At 39.8% G+C, this 13121-nt stretch overlaps 1 pseudogene; it reads left to right on the top strand.

The window, feature by feature from the left end:
- The first annotated feature begins 2989 nt into the window (after positions 1–2989).
- LOC150004377 (abl interactor 2-like) lies at positions 2990–4731 on the top strand (annotated as a pseudogene).
- Positions 4732–13121: the final 8390 nt, after the last annotated feature.

Genomic DNA, 13121 nt, shown 5'->3' with positions numbered 1-13121 from the left:
GCATTAAAAAATATGTACTATAGACTTCCAGCCAAGATGGAGGCCTAGACAGACACACTGCTTCTCCCTCCACAACTGAGAAGGAATACAGCTACCTCAAAACTAGAGACAATCAGAAGTTCCAGAAAATCAAGTTGCATGAAAGTCCAACAAGCAAAGATATAAAGAAGAAATACTTATCCAGACACGTAGGAAGGGCAGAGCTGGGGCAGAGAGGACACAATGTAGTGGCGGCAGCAGCAACGGCAGTGGCAGGTCAGCGGAAAACACAGCCACATGTTTTGAAGGGAGGAACACCGGGGGAGTGCTCCCAGCACCAGACCAGACCGTGAAGCTCACGATTCCAGAGCCAGGGAAAATAAAGGCTCATTACTTCTGACTATGAAAATTGGTGAGGGTTGGGCGAAGGAAGAACCTGCTGGTCTCTCAGAAGTCTGCTTGTTTAAAGAGCCACCACAGTCCTAGAACATCCACAGTCCTAGAACATCCACAGACCTACCCACTCTGGGAATGACAGCCAAGGCAACAGCTAGAGAGGTGCCAGTCCCGTACGGAAGTGGGAGAAGTACCTGGAAAATAGGCGAGTCTGAGCAAGTGACATTGTTCCCTCTCAGACCCCTCTCCACACACAGCACCACAACATGGTGAAATGGATCACCCTATACTGATGAATACCTAAGGCTCCACCTCTTACAACATAACAAGAGTGACAGCTCTACCTAAGACACAGAGGCAAACAAACACAAGAGCCTGTCAAGATGGGGAGACAGAGAAGTATGGCCCAAAAAAGAGAACAGATCAAGGTTTCAGTGGGAGAACTAAGTGACAAGGAGATAGCCAACCTCACAGACACAGAGTTCAAAACACTGGTGATAAAGATGCTCACAGGCTTGACAGATATGCTTAAGTGTGGCAAATGAATAAGGGAAGAAGTGAAGGCTATGCTAAATAAAACAAAGGAAAATCCACACAAAACCAAAGGTGAAGGGAAGAAAACTGGGGTTCTAATCAATTATTTGGAACATAAGGAATAAATAAACAGTCAACTAGTACAGAATGACGAGACAGGGATTGAAAAAAATGAGGAAAGGCTTAGGAACATCTGGGACAACTTTAAACTTGCAAATGTCTGAACCATAGGGGTGCCAGAAGGAGAAGAGAAAGAGTAAGAAATTGAAAACTTATGTGAGAAAAAAATAAAGGAAAACTTCCCAAATTTGATGAAGGAAATAGACATACAAGTCCAGGAAGCACAGAGAGTCCCAAACAATCTAGACCTAAAGAGGACTACACCAAAACACATCATAATTAAAATGCCAAAGGTGAAAGATAAATGAGAATCTTAAAAGCACCAAGAGAAAGGCAGAAAGTTACCTACAGAGGAGTGCCTGTAAGACTGTCAGCTGATTTCTCAAAAGAAACTTTGCAGGCAAGAAGTATTCAAGGTGATGAAAATCAAGAACTTACAACCAAGATTACTCTATCCAGCAAAGCTATCATTTAGAATGGAAGGGCAGATAAAGTGCTTTCCAGAGAAGGTAAAGCTAATGGAGCTCATCATCACCAAGCTATTATTATATTAAATGTCAAAGGGACTTACTTAAGAAAAAGATCAATATTATGAGCATTAAAATGACAACAAACTCACAACTATCAACAACTGAATCTAAAAATTAAAAACAAAATCCAACTAAGCAAACCAGAATAGAAACAGAATCATAGGTATGGGGATCATTTGGAGGGTTATCAGCTGGGAGGGGGAAGGGGGCGAAATGGGGAAATCTTGCAGGGATTAAGAAGCATAATTGGTTGGTACAACATAGACAGGGTGAAGTTAATAATAATATAGGAAAGGGTGAAGCCAAAGAACTTATATACAGGACCCATGAACAGGAACTAAAGGGGGTGGGATTGCTGGAGGGAAGGTAGGTACTGGGCAGAGGGGAGCAAAGGGAAAAAAAATTGGGACTACTGTAACAATATAATCAATAAAATATACTTAAAAAATATGTACTAACTCCATCTTTTTTAAAATGTTAATTGAGCAAAAACAAAATTTTCTTATTCATTAGTATACATTTTCTTATTGCTTTGACTGTAGAAAGTACATGGCAAATCAAATATAAATTCATAATCCCAGCTGAAGCATGAGACACTTAGAAATATAAAATGACCAACTTAATAAAAAGTGGGCAAAAAAAAACAAATGCAAAGATATTTCTTTTTTAAGTGACAAAAGCAACATAAAAGTATAAGGAAATTAGTTCTTTGATCATGAAAAGGTATAACTTGTAACATGTACAAAAAACATCTGAAATGAAAACACTGTCACCAAATATGAATTGGAAAGTAATTGGAAATAGGAACTTTAGAAAATAAAGCTCTAGAATCATTGAGAAAGCTAAAAGGTTAGACACAGAGACTCATTGGGTTGACTTTGGCAAAATTTACTTACTTTGTCGTAGAAATACAGTTATTAAACTGGAAAGAAATTTGAATTGAAACAGTGCACCAAGAACCAGATAAACATTACAGAACTAAGGAGCCTAATATTTCCCTAAAGGAAATGGCAGTGAAAATCACCGCTTTAAAGAAATATAAAGAAATGATGTTTGTAAATATGTCAAATAAGCTTTTTATTTTAAAAAAATTGACTTTAGTAAAATAAAAATATCAGTTTACTAGAAAGAGATATTCCCTCAATAACTAAAATATTATTTTTTTATTGCAATCAAGTATTGATTAGGCTAAGGAGGAAGAGGTGAACATGTGAAATACCAATCTGAATAGTGTTTTAAAAATTAAGTTTCAAAAGACCTGAGAGTGTTAACTCACTTCACACAATGGGTTGTTTCTTGCAGTCTATGGTTTCCCAGACTCTGAGGTGCTGCTACCCCTGTGATCCTGGAGGAGGAGAAAGAGGAAGAGTTGGAGGGGAAGAGGAAGGGGGAGCAGGAGGGTGGGGAGGAGAGCGGGGGGGGGGGAGCTGCAGGTGCTGCTGGGGGAGGAAATCTGGGAAAGGGAGTGGGCACGGGGCCTTCTTCAACAATTACATGAATGTGGAACAGGTGGCCCAATTACTGTAAAAACAAATAGGTCTAGTCAACAGATAATCAGCGAGCCCTGGAAGGAAGCAAAGCCTACACCATACAGTTGTTAGTAAGTGTTGCCTATGTGATAAGTACCTTGGCCAACAATGTACTAAAGATGCTGGGTATCCAGGCACTTCAGCTACAAAGAATGGAATTGTCAGACACCCATATTTTGCAAAGTGTTGATATGCATAAAAAGAAAATTGCAAGAAGAGAAATTGGTATTTTAACTACCAATAAAAACATTTAAAGAACAAATAAGATTATTGCTCCAGCCAATCTTGAATGATAAGTTCATTACATTAGAAAACCTATTGACTACAAAATTCTAGATGATATTGGACATAGAGTAAATGTGAGTACCCAGAATATGAAGCGGGGTCAGCTGCTGGAAATCCCCCAAGCCCCCTATGTCAAGGAAATGGACATTTGGGTGGCATGACCCCTATCGCACACTGGAGTCAGTGCATCCTCCAGTGCTACCAAATGATTAGTACCTAGCCCAACCAGTAATATGGCTCCCTCACAGAAAGGCAGCTTCTGTGAATCAAATAAATAGAACTATGTTATTACTGTAGAGAGTCTGAGCAAGGGGAAGTCTCCCCCAGTTGGTCAAGATGGTGGCAGGGTGACGTTCTTACACTGAGAACTGCCAAAAGCTAGAAATATGAATGGATAGGGCCCCCAATTCAGCAAAAGTTAGGAAGATAAGTGGATGGGGGGGGATCCTCCCCTCCCTATCCTTATAAGAATTGTGGGCTTAAGCAGGAAGAGGGATGGTCTTTCAGATGGGAGTCCACCCTTCTCCCAGGTCATGAAGCACCAGAGTAAACCTCTTTCCTTTTGCACCAACACCTGCCTCACGAGTTTGGCTTTTGAGACAGCTGACAGTCAGACCTCTGGCTTTTTGTTCAGTTGCCCTTACAGCAATGGAAGTAGTGGAGGAAGCCACCCAAGTCGTCAGAGCAGTAGTCAGAGAACAGTGAAGGAGTGTAGGAGTTCTCATTGCTGTTCCTACACCTCTTCCTCCCAGAATCTTTCTAGGTCATCCTGTTCAGTTCTACAGCATGAATAGACCAACCTCTTGACATACTCCCCCAACAGTAGGGGGCATGTTGCCCTATAGATGCCCTCCTTCTATAACTTCACAAACAAGCCTTCAGAATCAGATGAATGGAGAACATTTTTATAGCCAGAATCCAGCATCTCTTGCTCCTCCTCCTCCTCCTCCTCCTCCATCCTACAAGTAACTCCTCAGTTACCTTTCATAGGATTTATGGCCAGAGTCCAAGAAAAAATTTCAGGTATACCACCAACACCATCTGTGGAAGAATCAGCTTTTAATGAATCCCACCTCCACTTCCTCCCCCAGAAGATTACAAAGAAGAGAAGGTAGCCATGGTTGAGTATAATGATCCTTATGCTGAGAGGACCTTCCATGGGCTCCAAAGTCATTTTTGGAAATATTATGGCAATTTACAATTATACAAAAGATAAGGAAGATGAGCTGTCCTCTCAGAAAGGAGTCATTATTCATGTCATCAAGAAGAATAATGGTTGGTATGTGGTAGTTATGCATGGAGTGACTGGGCTCTTGCTTGGGGATTATGTTGAGTCTATCATGCATTATGCTGAGTAAAGCTCAGCAGGGCTATTTTCTTCACGGAAATAGTCAGGACTTCCCAGATTATCACAAGCCCTCAGATTCCCTTCCAGCAAAGTGAATGAAGTATACAAATGCTAAAAACCTTCTTTTCAGTTTATCCCCTAGTATTAAAACAAAATAAGGAAGCTGAGTGTAAACAAATGGATCTTCTGTCATTCTTTGTACTATGCTGAGCTGTCTAGATTGAAATAAATATTTCTGAAAATAGAATAGAATAAAATAAAAAACACAATCATTTTTCCCCATGGAATTAGGTCTTGTCCGGGTCAGCCCTACAGTAGCAGAATTGCAGACCAACCATCTGATCTGATCCAAAGAAATACCAAAATCCACCTAGTGAAAGACAGCCCTGTTCATCTGCCATCACCTTCCTCTCCCATTCTTTGGTCAACAATTATTTCCCTGAGGTTCAATGAATAAATTCATTGACTTTATGTCTTTGGGGGGACACTAAGATCACATATATGTAATTCCAGCAAAATAAAAACTGAGGGATGTTGAAAGCAAAGCCAATTATCTCATTATATAGTTGCTCTCATTTACAGTGGTTAAAAATCTGAGTATTTTATGTCTTGGGATAAAATATTCTATTCTTCTCTGTCCTTGCCATGTCAACCATATTAGTCAACCATACTCTAGCAATCTCTCCTCTCCTGGTGGCCATGTGACACTCTCTCCTCTTCCTCAAATCCCTAACATAGAACATGTTTCAGAGCATTTCTAGATTTTTTTAAATGGCTTTGGTTAGGTTCCCATGTGATGAAAAATACGGTTGCAGGAAAATTTACACAATTCTGTTTGACAACCAGCATTATGTCATTAGAAAATGGCAATGTTTTGGGGACTTCCGGTCAAGATGGAGGCTTAGACGGACACACTAGGTCTCCCTCTACAACTAGAGAGGAATACAACTACTTCAAAACAAAGGATAACTAGAAATTCCAGAAAATAAAACTACACGGAAGCCCAACATATGAAGTTATAAACCAGCGGTGCCATTTGGGCAGGTAAGAGTTAAAGAGGGCAGCACTGTTTGCGGTCGCACCTGGGACAGCGCGGGGCGGCGAAAAAGCCCGGCGGCAGTCAAGCCCCTGGCAGTGCGCGACCCCGGCGCTGGGGAGAGCGGCCGCCGCATCGCCTTGAACAGTGAGGCCCAGGGGGGCGGGAGGACGGATCCCGGTCTCCTAGCTGAATAACTGTGTGAATCCATCTTGGACCCCCGCCCCCAAAGAAAGCACCACAGGGCTGCGAAATAGGTCGCGGACAAGCAGGCGCCGGTCGCTAATTTGTGACACGTACACAGGCACTGCCCCCGACAGCCAGCCCAAGAAAACAAAACGCATCTGTCAAAATGAGGCAGACAACTATAGAAATCCCGGTGACACAGCTCACCAGGCAACAGATAGAGAACCTGACAGATGAACAGATAAGAAACCTGTCAGAGGCTCAGTTCTGGGCCATTGTTATCAGGTGGCTTACAGAATTCACAAAAGAGCAGGAAAAAGATAAGAAAGAAGCGAAAAACATTCATAACGAAAGGAACAAAACCTCATACGAGACAGATGGTGAGGAAAAAAAATCCAGAGTTCATTTCAACAAACTGGAATATGGAGAAGGAACAAGCAGTCAACCAATGCAGCGAGAGGAAATGGGAAGCAACAATGAGAGGATCAGAAACCTCTGGGACAGCTATAAAAGGCCCAACATAAGAATCATTGGTTTGCCAGAGAGTGAGGAAGATGAACTAGAACTTGAAAAATTGAGTGAAAATATAATAAAGGAGAACTTCCCAGACTTGGGGAAGGGAATAGACTTGCAGGTCCAGGAAGCAAGGAGAGTTCCCAAGAGACTGGACCCAGGGAGAACCACTCCAAGACACATTATAATCAAAATGTCAAAAATTAAAGATAAAGAGAGAATCTTAAAAGCAGCAAGAGAGAAGAAAAGAATTATGTACAAAGGGGTCCCAATTAGACTATCAGCTGACTTCTCAAGGGAGACCCTACAGGCAAGAAGGGACTGGCAAGAAATATTCAAAGTAATGAAAATCCAAAACCTACAACCACGAATACTCTATCCAGCGAAACTGTCATTCAGAATAGAAGGACAGAGAAAGTGTTTCCAGGACAAAATAAAACTGAAAGAGTTCATTAGATCCAAACCACTGTTATATGAGATGTTAAAGGGACTGGTTTAAAAAACAGAAGCTAGGGAGATGAAACAAAGGCAAACTAAACAGGCAACGAGAGTGGAAAAGGAACTGTGGGTACGGGAAGCATATTGGGGGGAGGTCAACAGGGATGGGGAGTGGGGAGAGGGAGGGAGATGATATAGGAATTGGGGATCATGGTAGGAGGGAATGGAATAGACGGAGAGAGGTTGGGAGGAACTGTATGCACAACTAATGGACATAATCTAAAAGGGGGGGACAACTGGAGGGAGGGGGGCCACCGGGTGGAGGGAAGGGAAATTGGCACAAATGTAATATTTTAATCAATAAAACACATTAAATCTGAAAAAAAAAAAAAAGAAAATGGCAATGTTTTACAGTACTCCTGGAGAAGGTGATTTGCAAGAACTCTATTGTTTTTATTGAGGAGGTACAGTTTTCACAGTGGTTTTTACAAATATACCACTTTAATTGGCCTACCTAGAAATGGTATGAAGGTCCAACTCATCACAGGCTAACAGCGGGGAATGTGGTGATAGACAGATAGCGGTTTCAGACATCTCTGTAAACACACTTGAAAGCTCGGGTCACCTCTTAGGATTTCATTATAATACATTTACTTCAATATAAGAATCATATGAGACTTGGTTATAGTAAATCAAAGAGGTAGCATCAAATTGTAGGAACTTCTAATATTAGATAAATGTCCAAATCTTTAATTAGAGCAAAGCAAGGATTATTTAAAATTGCCATTTCTCTGGCAAGTTTTTAAAATTAAAGACAAGTGCAAGAATATAATATAAAGAATTTATTCTTTATATTGTGCCTGATGTACATAGCAAAACTGAAATCTTGTGAATTGCTTTCTAAATTATAACATAGAAAAATGAAGGGGACAAGCATAGGATTATTTCCTAGCAAGTTAAATGTAAAAAAAAACAAGAATAAATGAGGGTAGGAATGGATATATAATACTTAAGTACATGTAATAAAGCCATACCAAAAAAAATAGCTTTAGGAAAATCAAATTGCATGGTTATAAAATACAATTCTACTGTTAAGGAAAATTTCTCTCCTAAATTGGCAGCAATAAATTCAAACAGAAACAGAAGAAAATCCAACCGGAAGTACCTCAAACCAGATCTCTGAGAAATGTAGGTGATTTTATTTTTAATTAAACGTATTTAATATTTATTTACTAGTCCCAATTTTAGGCACTCTGGAGAAGACAGAGGGGATCCCATTTTAAACTGCAGGCTCCCAACCATCAAGGGCTTTATCCACATGAAAATACATAAAGTCTCTGCATCAGGAAATGGAATTGGCTTTGCTTATTTTCACCTTTATTTCTAAGTTATTCCCAAGCTGTTCTTTTCTCTTACATTCAGAAAATTTTCGGATAAAAAGAATGGCAATCTTATCAGGTCAATATTCCAAATATCTCATCTTTGATGCTCTTTTTTATTAGGATTTTATTTACTTATTTTTTTAAACTATTTATTTGTTTGTTTATTTATTTATTTTTAGAGAGAGGGGAAAGGAGAAAGAGAGGGAGAGAAACATCACTGTGTGGTTTTCTCTCACTCGTGCCCCCAACTGGGGACCTGACGTGCAACCTAGTCATGTGCCCTGACTGGGAATTGAACCAGCGACACTTGGCTCGCAGGCCAACGCTCAATCCACTGAGCCACAGCAGCCAGGGCTACTTATTTATTTTTTTAGAGAGAGGAGAAGGGAGGGAGAGAGGGAGAGAAACATCAATGTGCATTTGTCTCTTGCGCACCCCCAACTGGAGACCTGGCCTGCAACCCAGGCATGTGCCCTGACTGGGAATCAAACCAGTGACCCTTTGGTTCTCAGGCCGGTGCTCAATCCACTGAACCACACCAGCCAGGGCGTCTTCGATGCTTTTTATAACTCAATCAGTATGTACTGACCAACAATACTCAAACCACTATTTTGCATGGCACCTTTTGAGAAGCTGTAGTATAAGCCTCCAGGAGCTACCTTGGTGTTGTGGCCATCACCATGTGCATGAGATGACAACAGAGTCAGAGTCAAAGTTAATGCACTTCACATTCCACAAAGCCTATCACATACCTTTTCTGAGGAAATGTCAGCAACACACACTAAGTGACTTATTTATCCTGGAAGTAAGAAAATAATTACAAGTTTTGTGATTTAACTTATTCTTTGGTATTCTCTTCCTATAAAACTTAAAACACAAGAAGAGCAAAGTTGGCACTGTGAAACCATTGGCCAATTACTTGGATACTTGATGGAAACTGGGTATTAACATAGAACCCCCCCTCTGTATGGTTGTTGTGAAAGCAAGCAATGAGAGTGAAAAATAAAGAAATAGAGAAAACTTTCAATTGCTGTTCTTATTCACCTCCACTAGGGTGAAGGTCAATCAGGTAAATGGAACATTGTTTCTCTCTGCTTCTGGAAAGAGCCTTCTGGGACCCTAAAGAGCAGGAGAGACTCATGGAGCAGCTGATGATTTGTACAGCTCATAGCAAGTGCGATCTCAGCCCAGATAGTAACTTCTCAGACCTTTGGATGAATTTCACTGAGCAGGAAACTAATAACAACAAATGAGGGCAACTTTAGTAATAAGGGACCTAAAGACTGAAATACTGAGCCTTAGCCTTTCACTAAAGGAATGCTGGAGCAACAGCCAATTCAGATGGGAAGCAATTCACCCAACCAAGATGAAAACAAATGAGTAAGCAACACACATTAAGATCACTTTTGTAATAGACTGATAAACACCCATGATAGAATTTATACCTTTGTGAGAAGCAAAAAAGAAATTCTTTCCATAAGTGAATAAGGAATATTAAGAGCTACTTACTACCCATAGCATTAGCAAGAGAAAAATAACATGTGTCCTGATCAGGTGCAATAATATTATTAATATCATCTGAGACCTAGTAGATAATTAGCATATGTTGTTAGCTCTCTCCACTCCAAGACAGAAGATATACAGTAGTCCTCCCTGGTCCTTATCCATGGTGGATACTTTGCAAGATCTCAGTGGATGCCTGAACCACAGGTAGTACTAAACCCTATACATACTGTTTCTTTCTATACATACATACCTATGATAACATTCAACTTATAAACTAGGCACAATAATAGATTAAGAATAACTAGTAATAAAATGAAAAAATTATAGCAATATACCATAATATGTTATGTGAATGTTCTCTCCCTCTCTCTCTCTTTCTCTCTCTCTCTCTTTCTCCTCCTTTTCTCCCTCCCCCCTCCTCCGTGATTTTCATATTTTTCAGTCCAAACCTATCCCTGAATCTATGTAACCACCTCTTACTTGCAGTGAATAGGTTGGGGTTTCTCATTTCAGGAGGGACCTTGCTGAATAGTCTTCTGTAGGCTCACTACTTTCTGGGACAAGCATGCCATCAATTGAAGCATGTTTTCTGTTCCTATCTCCCACCCAAGATTTAATGCCTTCTCCACTTTAACTAAGCCCTTACACCTTACACTGTACTGTGGCCCTAACTTTGGCAGTTTGAGGTGCAACAGAAAAAATTAGCATGGATTTCCTTTTCCTTCTTCACAATTTCTTTGATAGATACATTCTTACCATAGGTCTTAGCAAACTCAGCATACATTTTTTTCTTTCCTTATTAAGTTAATATCTTTTACTTTTTCACTAAAAGGAAGTGCTCTACTGCTTCTCTGGGACATATCTAAGTTGCCAACATCACTACTCTTGACCTTGGGGCATTATGTAAAATAAGGGTGACTTGAACACAAGCACCGCGATACCACCACAGTCCATCTGATAACCAAGAGGACTTCTACCGTGACTAACATGAGGGAGCTTCTGCAGGATTGAGATGCTGGGCAAAGGGATCATTCATACTCAAGGCAGCAGGGAGCCAGATCCCATGAGATTTCACCATGCTGCTCGTAAGGGTGTGCATGAATTTACAAACTTATAAATTATATATTTCTGAAATTGTCTGTGTATTATTTTGGACCATGATTGACCCCGAGTAACTGAAACTGAGATAAGTGCAATCACAAATAAAGCAGAACTACTGTAATTAAAAATTGGCATTTGTTGAAGGACAGTGTTTCAAACTTTACTCATTTGTTTTTACTGTTCATCCATCTAAACCTTGTTTTTCAAACAAAATCCTGGAAGAAATATATTCTTCCCTCATTAACTCTTTCAAATTCAATTTGCATCAGATTAAAAAATCCACTGTAAAGTATGATGAAGTTCTAGAAAATAAGCCAGTACTAGACAGGTACTGCCAAAGATGACACAAGCCAGCTGAGACTCTGGATTATTGTGAATGCCATGTGATGATGATCATTCATTTGCTCATGCATTCATTTATGCAACAGCATACATTTATTGCATACTCATGATGGGCCAGTGGAAAATTAAAACTAGGGACATGGAGATAATATATGTAAAAATCCTTTGAAAAGTATGAAGTACCATAGAAATAACAAAGATGATGATGATGCAATCTTAGCCTATTATGGAAAAGGCAACATAGTCTTTTTAAATAAAGAAAAATCATATCTGTCTATTAAGTATAGAAGAACAATCATTTATTCTCATTACTTATTTAGATTTTCAAATAGTTAATGAAAAGATTCTATAATAAGTTAATTTTTCTGGTTCAAAACAGTTAACATAAAATTGTAGGGAATGCTTTGTTTGAGTGAGAAGCAGGATAAAAAAAATTTTTAAATACACTTCCTGGTACAGACAAGCATTAATTAAAATCATTGTATGTAAGTGTTTTATAGATAACTCAGAAGACTTCAGAGTAAACTTCTCTTATTTGCAGACAACATTCAACTTCAAGACAACTAAATAACAAGCTAGCCAGTATCAGATCTGTGAGGCTGTGGCATGAAAATTAACTAATCAATTTAATTATCAGGAATGAAAGGGAATATGTAAGGTGAAAATCATGGAACAGTAGTCTGAAGAGGGTGGGTTCCAGTGAAAAAAGACAGAGAATGACCTGTTGTGACATTATTGTCATTGCCCTTTTGTGCATAAACTTGTTCAAGGCTGTTAAGACTGTCCTTTCTTCAACTGAGTTATGTACATTGTTGTTTTGACAGGTGTTGTCAACATGCTTTAAAATGTTATTGGCTTGCCATCAAAAGAAAGGTTATTGTGACTCAGAAAGAGAAGAAAACAAAGAAAGGGTGCTGGGTTTGAAATTACTGGAAGAAATATTTCTTGTTGGGGGAATGACTATAATATTTTCTTTGAAAAGTAACAATAAATGTGTTTTGCAACATAAGATGCTCACAAGTGGTAGAAGCTGGGATATGTTTTGTTACTGAGCAACCTGCAAAAAGCTGACTTATCACACACCAGGGAATGCTAGTAAAGGAAGCAAATATTACACAATCCCTTTAAACACAAGGAAGAAGTTTAAATGCAAAAACAGGCTGAGGAGGCTTAATTTTGCATTCTCCAGATTTATTAATAAGACATTGACTCATCTTTTAATTGCTGGCTCTTTTGCTCTCTTGGGAAAATAATGGTGTGTCTTATAATCACAGTGTAGTAGATATAATCAATACAGTTGGTGAATATTTGTGGGGACAGCATGTGAAGTGTTGCAAATGTGCAAAGAAAAGGCTGAAGCAGGTGGGGTGGATGCTGCAGGGTATGAACCAGCAAAGGTGGAGACATATGTCTAGTCATGCAGGGCCACATAAGAGTTTTGTTCCAAGAGCAATGGGAAGCTATGGGATGTTTCTAGGGCAGGTGGGGGCTAGGGTAAAGATAGAGGAAATAGACTAACAATTTTGAAGTTCACTTGGGCTGTAGTGTGGAGAAATGGTCCTAAGAAGGGCCTGCAGAGAATGCCTCACATGCTGGAGAGAAGTAAGTTATGGAGCTCCAAGCTAGAAATAGAATAGCTACTACATAGAAGGTGACAGTGAGAAGAGAAATAGATACTGTAAGGAGATACTTAAAAGTATATTGAGTAGGTGTTTCTCTGGAACTGAGTAAAGCGACACGGGGAGGGGAAGGGTTTGCTGAGTGATCCGGCTATGTTTGTCCCACCCTCTGCGTCAACATGAAGCTGGGCTTTATAAAACACCAAGAGGTCTCCTGTGGGCCGTTCCCTCAGCCACGGTCACTGGGAGAGACATGAGATGCAGCAATACCCTGTCA

Source organism: Furipterus horrens, unplaced genomic scaffold, assembly GCF_987537825.1.
Source record: "Furipterus horrens unplaced genomic scaffold, mFurHor1.1.pri manual_scaffold_7, whole genome shotgun sequence".
Taxonomy (NCBI): Eukaryota; Metazoa; Chordata; class Mammalia; order Chiroptera; family Furipteridae; genus Furipterus; species Furipterus horrens.
Note: the sequence above shows the minus strand (reverse complement) of the source record. Positions and strands in the feature narration are given on the sequence as shown.